The sequence below is a fragment of the Chanodichthys erythropterus genome, chromosome 16 (genome assembly GCF_024489055.1).
Source record: "Chanodichthys erythropterus isolate Z2021 chromosome 16, ASM2448905v1, whole genome shotgun sequence".
In the NCBI taxonomy this organism is placed as follows: domain Eukaryota; kingdom Metazoa; phylum Chordata; class Actinopteri; order Cypriniformes; family Xenocyprididae; genus Chanodichthys; species Chanodichthys erythropterus.
The window spans coordinates 32,040,639-32,057,792 of record NC_090236.1 but is presented as its reverse complement, the minus strand read 5'-3'; the positions used below and the strand labels follow the sequence as shown (position 1 = coordinate 32,057,792).

The 17,154-nt window shown below is 36.1% G+C and overlaps 1 long non-coding RNA gene across 2 annotated transcripts in view; it reads right to left on the bottom strand.

Annotated features, from left to right (window-relative positions):
• LOC137003434 (uncharacterized) overlaps window positions 1–17,154 on the bottom strand; it is a 61,105-nt gene that overhangs the window by 11,904 nt on the left and 32,047 nt on the right. For both annotated transcript variants that reach the window (XR_010891967.1, XR_010891966.1), the window contains exon 2: window positions 2,144–2,233. This is a non-coding gene — a long non-coding RNA (uncharacterized lncRNA). The remainder of the gene's footprint in view (window positions 1–2,143; window positions 2,234–17,154) is intronic.

Sequence of the window (17,154 nt, the reverse complement as noted above, 5' to 3'; positions counted from 1 at the left end):
ACCCCAAGCTTTACTCACCCTCAAGCCATCCTAGGTGTACTTTATTCTTTCTGATGAACACAATTGTAGAAATATTAATAAATAACCTGACTCATCCGAACTTTATAATGGCAGTAATGCGTTACCAAACGAGTATGAGCTGAAGAAAGTGTCTCCATCCTCATAAATCCATCATAAACATGCTCCTCATGGCTCCTAAGGGTTAATAAAGGCCTTCTGAAGCAAAGCGATGCATTTGTGTAAAAAAAAATTCATATAAATTCATATAGTTATGAAGTAAAATATCTATCTTCCGCCAGACCGCCTTCCGTATTCTTCAAAAAGCTTATACTCTACATCCTACGCCTTCCCTATTTAACTTACGAAACTGACGCGATGCCAGTTCAGTTTTTTCCATAATTTGAATAGGGAAGGTGTAGGACGTACAGCGTAAGCTTTTTGAAGAATATGGAAGGTGGTATGAGCACTTTTATAACATATTAATTTGAAATGAAAGTTACAAGTAACTTTAAAGGTGCCCAAGAATGCTTTTTCACAAGATGTAATATAAGTCTAAGGTGTCCCCTGAATGTGTCTGTGAAGTTTCAGCTCAAAATACCCCATAGATTTTTTTTTAATTAATTTTTTTAACTGCCTATTTTGGGGCATCATTAACTATACACTGATTTTGGCAGCGCGCTGCGCCTTTAATTCGCCTGCTCCCTGCCACAGGAGCTCTTGACTATATTACAGTGCATTTACAAAGTTCACACAGCTTATATTTCCCTCAAATGGATCTTTACAAGATGTTCGTCATGCATGCTGTATGCATGCTTCCAATTGTGTGAGTAAAGTATTTATTTTGATGCTTACATTTGATTCTGTGTGAGTTTGAGGCTATGCTCTGTGGCTAACGGCTAATGCTACACTGTTGGAGAGATTTATAAAGAATGAAGTTGTGTTTATGAATTATACAGACTGCAAGTGTTTAATAATGAAAATAGCGACAGCTCTTGTCTCTGTTCTGTAAGAAACGATGGTAACTTTAACCACATTTAACAGTACATTAGCAACATGCTAATGAAACATTTAGAAAGACAATTTACAAATATCACTAAAAATATCATGATATCATGGATCATGTCAGTTATTATTGTTCCATCTGCTATTTTTTGCTGTTGTCCTTGCTGGCTTACCTTGTCTGTGCACAGATCTAGACGTGAATACTGCCTTTCCTTGTCTAATGCCTTGAACATGGGCTGGCATATATGCAAATATTGGGGTCATACATATTAATGATCCCGACTGTTACGTAACAGTCGGTGTTATGTTGAGATCCACGTGTTTTCCGGAAGTCTTTTAAACAAATGAGATTTACATAAGAAGGAGGAAGCATTGGGGTTTGAAACTCAATGTATGTCTTTTCCATGTACTGAGCAGGGCGGGCGAGAGCCATGAGGGAACGGCGCGAGGCCGGTGACGCGAGTGATAATGAGCATCACCTGCGAGTCTCTCGCCCGCCCTGCTCGTCACATTCAATTTTTGATTCTAGGGCACCTAAAAAATGTTTTAAAAGATCTGTGCATTTGGTTACACTGTTATGCTTTCTGTCAGGCTGTTTTTGCTCACAACAATGCATCCTGTGTGAACACACCCTAAGAAAGGTGTCTGATCGGAGTATGGTGCGCATGACCCTGAATCATGACCCTAAGACTAATTATATAGGACTTCCTTCAGTCGAACAGTCCTTCAGACAACATATCAACTAGTCCATTATGAAATTACATTTTATGATGCTTTCAGTTTTCTAATTAGCACAGTGTTAGAACTCGATAAGGAAACTCCTAGGCTTTACTTTAGTATCAGAAGGGTTAATTCCTTATAAAAAATGTGACAGTAATTCTGAGAATTGCTCATGTGCTGAGGTTTTATACGTGTGAAGGAGAGCACAGGAAACGCTGAGTATTTTTGAAGAACTAGGCCCCAGCGAATTCACCGTCATCTGTTTTGCCTCACACTTTCACTCTTTGTTTCTTGAATCTCCGATGATGGACAAGAGGTTTCTTGTAAGAGAATCACTTTCTATGACAAGACGCAAATTTTTTCTCAGAGGTGACAAAAATAGCGTAGGTTCATGACAGCAGTACTGTGTAGGGTGATTTACCTCAGACTCAAACTTAGGAAAAAAAACAAGCTCCATGTTGAAGATGAAGATGACTCTTTGTGGGTCTAGTCTTAATATTTTTCTCTCATCCTACATAGAAAAAAACAAAACAAATTATTGTCATAAGCAGATTTCACTTAGTTATTTACACAGGATTCTGCTCATGCAAATTAAGAAAAATTAACACAAAGATGAGTTGTTATTCCTTCACTTTTCCACTGTCTTATGAGGAACTTCAAGCTGGAAAGAGGCTCTGAACTCATTGATCTCACAGCGTGAGCGGATGCTGCACAGTGATCTCACACAGGAAATACAACCCATCAAACTACTAGCATAGTTTTTAATCTGCCATTTAAAGACCCACAAGAGTTTCATTTCATTTTTTTCTCTTCATCATAATTTTAATACCAAAAACATGGGCCACTAGGGCCCCTAGTAGAAAGCAACCTGCTCCAGGTCTCTCAAGATTCAAGCTTTCTTAGTATGATTTTAAAAAAAGAAGAAGAAAATAAAAATATTTTGTGTAAACTTGTCACAATCTTCACTTTTTATAAATCTGCTTTGTGATCAGGTTTACAGTATCTGGTTCTGCTCTAAATTAAAAGCTATACAAGGAACTTAATGGTAATGTTGATGCCCTAGAGGTCATAGTTAAGGTTAAATTAACCTTGATAACATAGATACTAATCAGACTTTCATAGATGACAACCTCATTCATTAAAGAAGAATGTGATAAACAAAGAAAAGCCACTACTGTTAATTCTTTTATTGTAGAGAGGAAAGATAAGCACTTTCTGTAAATATTAACATGTATGTTAGCTTTCGTCCCTTTCCATGACAGATAAAACACAAAATAACTGAATATAAAACATATCAAATGACAAACAAATCCATTTTGTGTAATATGAAAAAGTAGAGGATACTGGTTTAAATGAAATAAATGAAATATTTTCACTGTGTTTTTACAAAGTATCCAATAACCATGATTAACCCAAACAACAGTTTATATGGTCCATGACAATAAGGACCATGACAGATAACATTTGGAATGACAGTTTACATCCAAGGTGTGCCTAGCAATCAAACTGTATAATATTTAACAATCATTTCCAGTTTCAAAGCTGTTTGTGTACACGGATTAGATTTCCTCTTAATCCATTTAAAGGCCGGCATCATAATACACACAGAGGAAGAGCAAGTGACGCAGAGTCTTAAAGGGATAGTTCACCCAAAAATGAAAATTTGATGTTTATCTGCTTACCCCCAGGGCATCCAAGATGTAGAGGACTTTTTTTCTTCAGTCGAACGCAAATTATGATTTTTAACTGCAACCGCTGCCGTCTGTCAGTCAAATAATAGCAGTGATTGGGAACTTGAACAATAAGAGTCGAAAAAACTTCCATAGACAAATCCAAATTAAACCCTGCGGCTCGTGACGACACATTAATGTCCTAAGACACGAAACGATCGGTTTGTGCGAGAAACCGAACAGTATTTATATAATTTTTTACCTCTAATACACCACTATGTCCAACTGCGTTCAACTTCCGGTTAGTGAGGTCTGAACACGCTCTGACAACGGAAGTGATGTCTCGCGCTCATTGAAGTATATGGGCGAGACATCACTTCCGTCACCAGAACGCGTTTTTGGCCTCACTAACAGGAAGCTGAACGCAGTTGGACATAGTGGTGTATTAGAGGTAAAAATGATATAAATAATGTTCGGTTTCTCGCACAAACCGATCGTTTCGTGTCTTAGGACATTAATGTGTCGTCACGAGCCGCAGGGTTTAATTTTGATTTGTCTAAGCAAGTTTTATTTACTGTTATAGTTGAAGTTCCCATCTACTGCTATTATTTGACTGACAGACGGCAGCGGTTGCAGTTAAAAATCATAATTTGCGTTCGACTGAAGAAAAAAAGTCACCTACATCTTGGATGCACTGGGGGTAAGCAGATAAACATCAAATTTTCATTTTTGGGTGAACTATCCCTTTAATGTGAATAATAGTATATTCTGAGTGCTCGGCTTAAGACGAAAAGTCAAGGGCAGGAAAACAAAAACAAGTCACACATTAACATATATAATAAACCAACAAACCTTACGATCTTTTCAAAAAAGCTCCACCACAATATAAATTTCAGGCTTGCGTGATCTGTGCATCAAAATCATCAAATGAAATATGAAATCTCAGCAGGCTGTTTCACAGCAAGAGTAGAGGAGATGTGACAGGGTAACAAACATTGGATGCTGCCTCAGCTTTAGAGAGTTTTATATGCCGTGTACTGTGTGCATGCACTCAAATGAACTTGCAAATAAACATACACACATTCACATGCACACAAAACATACAGGTAGACCTGGCTAGTGGGACAGGCAAAAATAAACACTAAGTCCTGTGAGAACAAGGAATCAGAGCCAGACTAGAATACTAGCAACCTTCTGGGAACCAGACACACACAGCCAACTATGCCTGGCAAAGGCCAACTTGCCTGAATCCTGCCAAAGAGGTCTGGCTCATGCCAGCACCAGAGCAGCAGCTCTCACTTAGAGCGAGAATTGAATATGGGGCAGGCAAGGGTGTCAGCCGAACAGAAAAGATCACAGACATGTAGAAGACACCCACCTGCAGCCTCACTTCGGAGTGTGAAGAGAGCCCTAGAGAGGAGCAGATGAGTCAGTATGAGAGAGGTGCTATTCAACGCTCTGCCGCCCACTGGGCTTTTTCATGTGGGAGCAAACGAGAACTGGCCGCTAATGAAATCATAGTGGATTCCCCACCTCTCAAGGTAAACAACTAATGTATATAAAGTTAATTGCATGTATTCTAAAGAAAATGAGTGGTGTTTAGCTTACCTACATACATTTACTTACTTACTGGATGCATGAGTTGATACTTTGTTAAAATAAAACAAAGAAACAAATGAAGATAGAAAGAAAGACAGATGGATAGAGGAAAAAATCCAATATTGTCAAATAACTGATATGGTACCTACACTGTAAAAAATGGCCGTGATTTTAACGGTAAAAGACTGTAAAAATGTGAAAAACTTAAAGGGTTAGTTCACCCAAAAATGAAAATTCTGTCATTATTCGCTCACCCTCATGTCGTTCTACACCCGTAAGGCCTTCGTTCATCTTCAGAACAAATTAAGATATTTTTGATGAAATCCGATGACTCTATTGACAGCAATGTCACTGTCATCTCTCAAGATCCATAAAGGTACTAAAACATATTTAAATCAGTTAATGTGAGTTCAGTGGTTCTACCTTAATATTATAAAGCGATGAGAATACTTTTTTGTGTGCCAAAAAAACAAAATAACGATTTTTTAACAATATCTAGTGACAGGAAGATTTCAAAACACTGCTTTTGTTTCGAATCAGTGATTCGGATCACGTATCAAACTGCTGAAATCACATGACTTTAGCGCTCTGAATCACTGATTCAATTTGTAAAGCTGTGTTCTGAAAACGGCCATCACTAGATATTGTTGAAAAGTAGTTATTTAGTTTTTTGGCGCACAAAAAGTATTCTCGATGCTTTATAATATTAAGGTAGAACGACTGTTGTCACATGAACTGTTTTAAATATGTTTTTAGTACCTATATGGATCTTGAGAGGTGCTGTAACATTGCTGTCAATGCAGGCCTCATTGAGCCATCAGATTTAATCAAAAATATCTTAATTTGTGTTCCGAGGATTAACGAAGGACTTACGGGTGTGGAGTAATTATTAATAACAGAATTTTCATTTTTGGGTGAACTTACCCTTAAATTGGTTAACAGAAAGTTTCTGTACTACATACAGGGAATAACTGCAAATAGATTTAAGCGTTATATGTTTAATGTAATTTTACAGTAAAATACCATTAAATTAAAAAAAAAAAAGTTTTTGAAAGTGGAAAAAGAACAAGTACTTGAATAATTTACACTAAAAAAAACAAATTGTGTGCACCTTCTATATATTAGTTTTGTCATTCTCAGCTGGTGGAAAAAGGTGCTTGTGATGAGCTTTGATTCATCATGTGACTTTCATCACCACTGTGTTTGGTGGTTGTCAGTGTATTTTAAAAAACTGATATTATTTCTTTAATAGGATGGCAAATTAACTGTTGATCAGTTAATGAAATACAGTATTTTACTGTAAATTTTATGTAAAACTTAAAACGTTGCTACCATATTTTTTTTACAGTAAATTTCTGGCAACCACAACTGCCGCTTTTTTACCGTAAATTTAACAGATTATTATATTTTTTTTAACAGTGTAGAGCTGTCAAATCATCTAACATAAAATTTTTATATATATATATATATATATATATATATATATATATATATATATATATATATATATATATATATATATATATATATATATATATATATATATATATATATATATATATATATATATTATATTATATATATATATATATATATATATATATATATATATATATATATATATATATATATATATATATATATATATATAAAATATATATATAAAATCAAACATATTATATAAACCAAAAAAAAATGTTATATGTGAATAAAATTGCTATTAATTGATTTGACAACACTAATGGTACCTACTTACTATCTAAAAATCAAAAAGGACATGGAATGTTTTGCCAGTTTTATCACGTCAGATAAATATAACTAAACAACTAAATGTTTAAAAAAAAAATCAAATATAAAAATTACCAAGTTACCAACAACATAATGGTATTATTCACATCTGTAGCAGCACAAACAGCTTGCTCAATAATGAAAAGATATTGTCATTATATATTCAAAAACAGCATTACTTCACTCTCTGTAAAAGTGCAGCCGCAATGAGAAAAAGCAAAACAGTACATCTATAAATTTTTACTGGCCTTATTAAAAAGGATTGTGCAGTTCACTTATTAAGCGCTCAGGTTTCTTAATAAAAGAGCTGTAGCTAAACAGCGCCGTGGGTTTTGAAACTATACCAGGGGAACCAGATTTTATTATCAACATTCAGCCATGTTTGATGAAATTGCATCTTACACAAACACGAAAATCCATCAGCCAACACATAGTTTGATCTTATCGAATGATGGGTGGTTGTCAGCAAGTTTGTTTTGCATTAAAACAAATGTAATCATCTCTTCATGGATGGCACAACCATTATATAGGTGATTCTAGGTGAATTCTAAGATATAACAAGCAAAAACACAGCTGGTTTTTACCATTTTCATGACAACACACAAATGTTATCTAATTTATAATCAGAAGGATTCACTGACAGAACTCATGGTACAATAAAGCCCAGGTGAATGGTGTTCAATTTTATTACTGTGTGCATTCTTTCTTGTTGACCTTTGAACACAGTAATTCTTTCATGACTAGAGAGCACGACTAACACATTGGGGTGTTACTCTGCTGGGGATCAAAAAGGGGATCCAGTCTACATACGGGTAAAACCACCCATTTATACAGGATCCAAAAAAGTTGCTACTAGTCTATCATGGTCATTACTTCGAGGCAATGCCACAAAAGTGGCTGGGTATAAGTTGCTAAGACAGCAGGAGGAGTATTTTTAGAGCCCTCATGCACTGAGACTCCTTGTTTGTATCACAATGGGCCTGGTAGATTCCCATCACATCCATAATGCCTCCATAGTGAAAGTCTGGCACGTTATTGTAAAGTGTGTGTGGGTGAGCGTAATCTCAACACTGCTTTTTGAAGACACATTCACAATTGTGCTTCTATGCTGGCTATCGGGGTGTGTTTACAAACCTCCCAGAATTCCTGTCCATGTCGTGTTGGATTTCTGCCGGCATCCTTTGAGGACGGTGCAATCCATCAGTACAGGTCATGTTCAGCCCACTATCAGTGCACTGATAAGATAATCGAACATGTCACTCTCTACACAAAATGTTACTTTCTGTCTTTCAAACTAATGAACCAACATACTAGGAAGAAATCAAAGAACCGGCACAGGTCTCTGAGTTTACAAAACAATGTACAGAGGGGTCGAGAGATCTGATACCACAGTGAAAATACTTCTATTTTCAATCAGTATCAGTTGATATTGAATATTTGATTGTGCATGCTCATCTCCACTATTTTTACATTTAGGCATTTGTTATAATAGTTGATTGTTTATATTATGTATATTTTATTATGTATTTTAACAGTGTTGTTCTATAAAACCATATGATTACTTGCTTTTAAAACTTTATTTGAACCAAAAATGAGTGCCTTATCGTTATTATATATGTATTTAAGGCGTTTTAAAGTATATTGTTTGCTTGGGTCTATTTGTATTACCACCAAAAAATCCGATTACTTGATTAATCGTCAAAATAATTGACCATTACTCGATTACCAAATAATCGCGACAGCCCTAATATTATGTGTATATTATATATACACACAGACACACACATATACTATATAAACAAACTTATGTTAGATGCGATTAATCGTGATTATTTGATTTGACAGCACTAAAGCATGTACTTACTAGCTAAAATACAAAAAGGTCATGGAATGTTTTGACAATTTTATCATGTTAGATTAAAGGTGCCCTAGAACTAGTTTTTTACAAGATGTAATATAAGTCTAAGGTGTTCCCTGAATGTGTCTGTGAAGTTTCAGCTCAAAATACCCTATAGATTTTTTTTATTAATTTTTTTAACTGCCTATTTTGGGGCATCCTTAACTATGCACCGATTCAGCGCGCGGCCCCTTTAAATCGCGCGCTCCCTGCCAAATAAATAAATACAAATAATAAAAATAGCAACGGCTCTCGTCTCCGTGAATACAGTAAGAAACGATGGTAACTTTAACCACATTTAACAGTACATTAGCAACATGCTAACGAAACATTTAGAAAGACAATTCACAAATATCACTAAAAAAAATCTTGGATCATGTCAGTTATTTTTGCTCCATCTGCCATTTTTTGCTGTTGTTCTTGCTTGCTTACCTAGTCTGATGATTCAGCTGTGCACAGATCCAGATGTTAATACTGGCTGCCCTTGTCTAATGCCTTGATCATGGGCTGGCATATGCAAATATTGGGGGCGTACATATTAATGATCCCGACTGTTACGTAACAGTCGGTGTCATGTTGAGATTCGCCTGTTAAACAAAGGAGATTTACACAAGGAGGAGGAAACAATGGTGTTTGAGACTGACTGTATGTCATTTCCATGTACTGAACTCTTGTTTTCAACTATGCCAAGGTAAATTCAATTTTTAATTCTATGGCACCTTTAAGATCTCTTTATAAACCAGTGCCAAGGTCATGGGTTCGATCCCAGGGATTGCACATACTCAGATACAAATGTGTAGTATAATGCAATGTAAGTCGCTTTGGATAAAAGCGTCTGCCAAATGCATAAATGTAAATGTAAATTAAAAAAAAAAATAATAATATTTTTTTTGATTTCATCAAAAAGATCTTTATTTGTGTTCTGAAGATTTTGGGTTTGGAACGACATGAGGGTGAGTAATTAATGACAGAATTTTCATTTTTGGGTGAACTAACCCTTTAATATTTTTTGTGGAAACCATGATACTTTTTTAAAGGATTCTTTCATTGATACAAAGTTTAAACAGCATTTATTTGAAATAAAAATCTTTTTTAACAATGTAAAATACTTTACTGACACTTTTGATCAATTTAATGTGGCTTGCTGAATACAAGAAAAAGAACAACAAAAGAAAAATGAGTACAAATCTAACTGACCCCAAACTTTTGAACAGTAGTATAAGTGTCATTCACCTGACTGTCTGCTCAAACAGACGTCAACAAGCATACAAAAACAAGGCCATGTGGCCACATACATAAAGTATATACGAAATAAAGGAGAGCATACTAACACTTTACCACTCACTGATTTTTTAATTATAGGATAAGAAAAGACACTTTATCAGAAGATACAAATCAACCAATGAGCAATCTCAAGATAATCTAACACAGAATATTAATTAAGTGGGTGGGACATCAATTATTCTGATCACAGAAAGTCTGTTTGTACAGATACATTCTGGTTGCTACAGTGCATGCGAAAACAAACCAGATGAGAGCCGAAATATTTGCACGAGTTTACGGTCAGTCTGTACTGATCTCGAGGAATTTGTTGCAGTGCTGCCGATAGTCAAACATCTCTTTCATCCTTTAACAGGGGTCAAATCAACACGAAGTTCAAGCCTGCAGGCAACAAACAGAGTCCGGAGAAAACAGTTAACCCTTTTACAACTATAACTATGAACTGTCAACAAGACCTACAAGCTGCTTTCAAGAGCCTGAAGCGTAAAAAGTAAAGACACCCTGCTAAACATGAAAATCCTCATGTGACAAACAGTTTATTCTGAGCAAATAGAACATACAGAGGACTCATTGTTCCTATAATGCACACACAGATGATTTGGCCCGGCAGTTATCCTTCAGTTAAATGTCAGTCAGTCTTCAGGCAATTGCCATCAACAATACCACCACACAGGTCAGGTGACTGCAGCTACACGTGACGCATGTGAAGCTGGCATCGACCCACCAGCTGTTGAATAACAGCATGAAATCTGAGAATGTCACACTCATCCTCACAAAGCCATGAAAATCCTGTCTTCCCGGATTCACTGCTAAGGGTACGTGTTGTTTTCTAGTAAGGGGTCATTGACAAATAGGTCAGCTGTTTCATCTGGCTCAGGGGGGCAATTGGGGATTGGAGAGAGGGATCCGATTTGAATATTTAAATAACGGATTCACAGCATTTGTGTTTACCAGAATTGCTGTCCTTTTGATTACCAATGTAAATGCCTCCCAATGGGATCTGAAACATTGTAATTGCTCCATTTGTGCGCTTGTTTAAAAGGTAATTACCCTGCGATGCTAAGATCTACGAATCCTCCTCCTGCATAATTTATCACGGTGAGGGATAGAAAGAGATGGTAATTTAAACTGCTTTCCTTGTCAAGACTTGCCATGTGCTGTGGATGGATTTTTTCAATAAATGTTGTGCAGGCAGTTTGAAGAGGCAATTCTGTGATCTCATAACATTTGTAGCAATTAAGCAGTGTTTACGAAACACTTTTGACATCAGCATTGGCAATAAGCAAATTAAACTGCAATATCAACTGACTGCTTTAATGTCAATATAGGGAAGTTATCAGATGATCGAGACATATATCAAGTAAACCTTAGGGCTGGTTCACACAGAACGTGTTTTTGCATAATTGGGTTCAGAATGTGCATGTACACGGTCAATATAAGAGATATTAAAGGGGTCAAGACATGAGAAATCAAATTTTCCTTTATCTTTTGGCATATAAGAGGTCTTTTTATCATTAATACATCCTGCAAGTTCCATAACTTAAAATGTCCTCATCACTAAAAAAAAAAAAAAACAGCATTTATTTAATCAGGCTATTAAAAAAGCTTCGTTTATATCCGAGGTGGCATGAAATGCCTCTGGAGCAAGACAACTATGGCTACTTTTACATCATCGCATCGTTATCCCTGCCCATTGATGTTCAGTAGATGAGCAGCGAGTGGATCTAAAGTAGTTGTTCATGATAAGATTGTGATCATTTCAAGATTACGATGCTAAGCAGATGTTGTGTTCCTGGCTGTGGAAAAACATCATCTTTGTATGAGCTGCCAAAGGATACCGATGCCAGAGAAAAATGGATTCAGTTTATTTTTAATAAACATCCTAGTGCTCCAATCCACTGATGGTGTGGCACACAACGCTGTCTTTGGGGATGCAAAACACAGAAAGGCTTCTAATTGTTTAAACTCCCTCAATGAAATCAACTTTCCACAGGGTGATCAGGAGCAAACTAAGCGAAATTGTTTCCACTTTCACCATTCAGCACCGGTACAAGAGTGGTTTGAGCATCACCCACAATTAAGGATGGTGTTCCTACCAGTATATTCTTCTCTTGGAGATGGAAAGCATATGATCATAACCCTTACAACCAAGTAAGTCTTCTTCAAGTGATGGAAGAGGCTTGTGGAGAAGTTGAGGCACAAGGATGGATCCAACATTCACTGCTTTTTTCCCACGATGCATGACTCTTGTAAATATATGCCGAGATGTTGATTTGCCAAATTCTTTGGCCAGATGTAAATAAGAGGCAAGATCTATAAAGTTCACTCAGTCAATGATTACAGTACATTTATTTATTTACTCATTTTTTTTGCTAAAACTCATCGTTACTTGCCATTAAAGGATTAAGAAGAAAAACATGTATTTTCATTCATGTATTTGTGTATCTACAGCTGAATTTTTCAAATCAACAGAGAACGCACTTGTAGTTTTGTTGTTAGTATTTATTTTTGATAAATGCATTAATAGAAACTGCAGTGCTTCATTATGCAGTGAATACTGAACTGTTTTGCCAACATAAGAGTGTATTAATTGTTTTGAGAGCAACTACATTCATTTAGAGAAATGTGTCAAATCGATTGAGAAAAACTGCAACATTATAAGTGCACCTCAGGAAATAAAATATCCAGTTCATGATCCCTTTAAAAGAGTTTCAGTTCCAATGGTTTGATTGGATACATTTACTCTCAAAAAGAAAACAAAAGAAAATCAGTGGATATCATTTGTGTAAAAATAAATATGTTATACACTGGAGGAAGCTCATTGATTACACACACAGTTCAAAAGTTTGGGTTCAATACTTATTTTTGTGGAAATTTTTTTATTTTTTATTCAGCAAATATGCATTACACTGATAAAAAGTGTCAGTAAAGACTTTTGCATTGTTCCAAAATATTGAATCCTGAAAACAAATGATGCACTGTTTCAAGAAAAATATTAAGCAGCACAATGATTTTCAACATTGATAATAAGAAATGTTTCTTGAGCACCAAATCAGAATAATAGAATTATTTCTGAAGGATCTTGTGATATCATGTGAAGACTGAAGTAATAATGCTGAAAATTCAGCTTTGTCATCAAAAGAATAAATTAAATGTAAAATATATTAAAATAGAAAACTGTAATATTGTGAAATATTATTAGTTTAACTGTTTTAACTATTTCGATAAAAAAAAGGCTGCTTTGGTGAGCATAAGAGACTTCTTTTTTTCTTTTTAAAGATTTATTTTTGGCGTTTATTATGATAGGACAGTATGTAGACAGGAAGCAAAGTTGGAGAAAGATGGAGATGGGATCGGGAAAGGTCCACGAGCCGGGACTCGAACTCAGGACGCCCAAAGCACAACTGCACTATATGTTGGCATGCTGCCCACGAGGCTATAATATAGTGCCGTATGGTATTTAAACGCATTGATTTTTACTCAATGAATTTTAGAACATAAATGACCTTGTACAAACACTATGTGATCAATACTGGTGAGACACGGTACAAATAAAGAGATGCTGTAATGCACATCAAAAAAGCAAAAGTGACTAACAAGGCCTTTTCAGCTATTAACACAAAACAAGAGCCCCAGTGAGCCCAAACTGAATTTCATTGAAGCATGAACGATAATTGCGGATTTGGCATTCTTCAGAATAGAATCCAAACCAGCTCCAAGGTGGTCAGAGTAGCTTTAGAGGTGTGCCAGACCAAGTCTATGTGGGTGAGGTAAAACAAGAGAAAGTTCTCCAATGTATGAACAAGAGAACTTGCTTACACTGAGAACACAGACATGCATACTGATTATGCAGATGCTGCATTGCAAACACAGATCACTATCAGCTGCTGACGGCAGAAGTTTTTACTGCGGTGCAGCTGCACGCACAACCGGGGAAAACGCTCAGAGGCCCCTCAGAGCGACGGGGCAGGAACAGCCTCTCTAGGACATTTAATTCACAAGGGCAAGCGGCACACTGCTGAGAAAAAAAATGTGTACCTCAGGAACAGAAACATCAAAAAGATCAGGGACAGTCAGGAACTAGCTGTACAAAATGATCAAATATTTCTTTTCAGAATCGTACAATAAAAGAAATACTGTGAAGCAGAAAGGATCATGGGTAGGATAAAGATACATACTATGAATAGCTCAGGGTTTAAGGTGAATTCGATGGGGAGTCTTGTGCTACAGAAGAACAGCATGTAAAGAAGAGGTTGCTGGTGGCAAAGAGAAACAGGAGGAATGGGTCAGATTGATGAGGAAGACCTTCAAGCTGTTTCAAAGCTTCAGTGACGCCCACTGGAGACACAGAAACCCAGGAAGATCTGCTATGGTGAAAAGGAAGTGCTCTTAGAAACTAATAAAACCATTTTATTCAAAATTCCAGCTGGGAGAAAGACCTGAGGACACTGAAGGATCTCAGGAAATTTCTCCAGCAGCAGATAAAGCAGCAAACTGAACTGAAACAACAATGCCACACCGCTCTAAACGATTCATTTGCTCATTAAACATACTTGTTGTTATAGCACTGACAGATTTGATCTGGATGATAGTTTCCATGATACAATGGAGACTGAATGCAAAACGCTGACTGGAATACATTTTCTTATGGAAAGATCAGTGGCAAACACACTCCATGTATTGTAAACAGATGCCTTGTTTGCTTTGACTAACCATTACTTTGGTTTAGTGTAACAATGACCTAATGTTAAAAATGGTGTTTGTTCAAACAGGTCAAAAACCATGAGGTAAAAACCACAAGGCAACAATGACGACTTAATGAGATAAATCCCTCTAGACAAATGTATGGAAGTCCTAGTGAAATGAACAATACACCAGTGGTGTCTATTTTTTATTTTTTTTCCCCCAAGTGAAAGTCAATAAAGCTGAACACCGCGACACATGAGACTGCGCTCACCTGGACTGGCCTCAGGCACACACACCCTTATGTTTCCCTGTAACACTTTTATATACTGTCAGATTAAAGCTATAATCACACACTATAACACCCCTCTCGCTGATAATGCAAACTGTCTGTTCATTGATAAATCATCACACTAGTGAGGGCAACTGAGGCTTGCAATCACATTCCTATTATCCGATTCACAGTAGGGTCATTTCAAATCAACTAAAAATTGTGGAAACTTCCTCGGCTCAATTTTTTGATTTTGTTAATATTTTTTCTGCAGTAAGACAAACATAAATAGTGATGAAAACCAAAATATTAAATGTCACAGATGTATATTTACTGAGTAATCCACTATTTTGTCGAGGGGGAGCAAAATGACAATTTTCACCTGAGATTTGGAGCCAATTGACAGGGGTGTAAAAATGACTTTAGAAAGATGGCAGCATCATTATTTTATTTGTACACAGAGACTGGAAGATCTATTAGTAAAATCTGTAGACTTTTGCAATCTTTGTTTCATTATATGCCAATAGTGACAGTTCAAAAATGTCAAAAAGCACTTGTGTTTTTTACCTCAAGTTAGCATGCCTGTAACTCAGATTCTGGTTCTTAAACTTTCCTTTTGGTATCTTCATTTTAAAGGCCCTCAATGGTTCAATACCAGCGATATGGAGATCTTAAAGGGATAGTTCACCCAAAAATGAAAATTTGATGTTTATCTGCTTACCCCCAGCGCATCCAAGATGAAGGTGACTTTTTTTCTTCAGTAGAACACAAATGATGACTGCCGTCTGTCAGTCAAATAATGGGAGTGAATGGGAACTTGGATCAATAAGATTCGAAAAATCTTGCATAGACAAATCCAAATTAAACCCTGCGGCTCGTGACGACACATTGATGTCCTAAGACATGAAACGATCAGTTTGTGCGAGAAACCGAACAGCATTTATATCATTTATTACCTCTAATACACCACTATGTCCAACTGCGTTCAGCACTCGGTTAGTAAGGTCTGATCGCGCTCTGACAGCGGAAGTGATGTCTAGCACTCATTGAAGTATAAGCGCGAGACATCACTGCCGCTGTCAGAGCGCGATCAGACCTCACTAAACGAGTGCAGAAACAAATTGGACAGAGTGGTGTTTTAGAGGTAAAAAATGACAAATACTGTTCGGTTTCTCGCACAAACCGATCGTTTCATGTCTTAGCACATCAATGTGTCGTCACGAACCGCAGGGTTTAATTTGGATATGTCTATGCAAGTTTTTTTAGAATTTTACTGATCCAAGTTCACTCCCATTGTTCGGCTGACAGACGGCAACGGTTGGAGTTAAAAATCATAATTTGTGTTCTACTGAAGAAACAAAGCCACCTACATCTTGGATGCGCTGGGGGTAAGCAGATAAACATCAAATTTTCATTTTTGGGCGAACTATCCCTTTAATGCGGCTCCATGAGTAAATTGGTAAATTGTACACATTTTCAGTGGTCAAAACACCCACTGAAAATGGTTGAGGCAAATGGTTAAATACACAAAAGTGTATTTAAAAGAATACTTTAATCAAACTTGAGGCAAAAAAAAAAAAAGTGCTTTATGCCATTTTTGAACTGTCACTGTTAGCGTATAATGAAACACTGAAAGATTGCTAAAGTCAACAAATTTTACTAATAGACCTACCAATCTCTGTAAAAATGAAATTATGCTGCCATATTTCTAAAGTCATTTTTACACCCCTCTAATTTGGTAACAAATCTCAGGTGAAAATTGTAATTTTGATCCAAAATAGTGGATTACTCTGTAAATATACATCTGTGACTTAATATATTTATTTATTAATATTTAATATTTTGGCTTTCATCACTATTTATGCTTGTGTTACTGTACAAAAAATATTAACAAAATCAAAAATTTGAGCCAGGAACCTCTGGTTGATTTGACATGGAATGACCCAGTAAAATGTGTTACATGGAAGCAGGAGCACTAATCTTATTAGTAGATTTGTATTTTGTTGTTACCATTGATATTCTTTGAAATATACTGTACTAAAATGGCAAAACGCAGCAACTGCACCATCACTGCAATTGAGAGGAAAAAAATGGCTTTAGAAAAAAAAAAAAAAAAGTTTTGAACTAAACTGAAAAAAGTTTTTAGTTGTCACACTCTCCAAATCTGACTGTCATAGGGCAGATCATTTAAAAAAAAAAAAAAAAAAAAAAACCCTATTTGAGTCATAAATCATGTCTTGAGT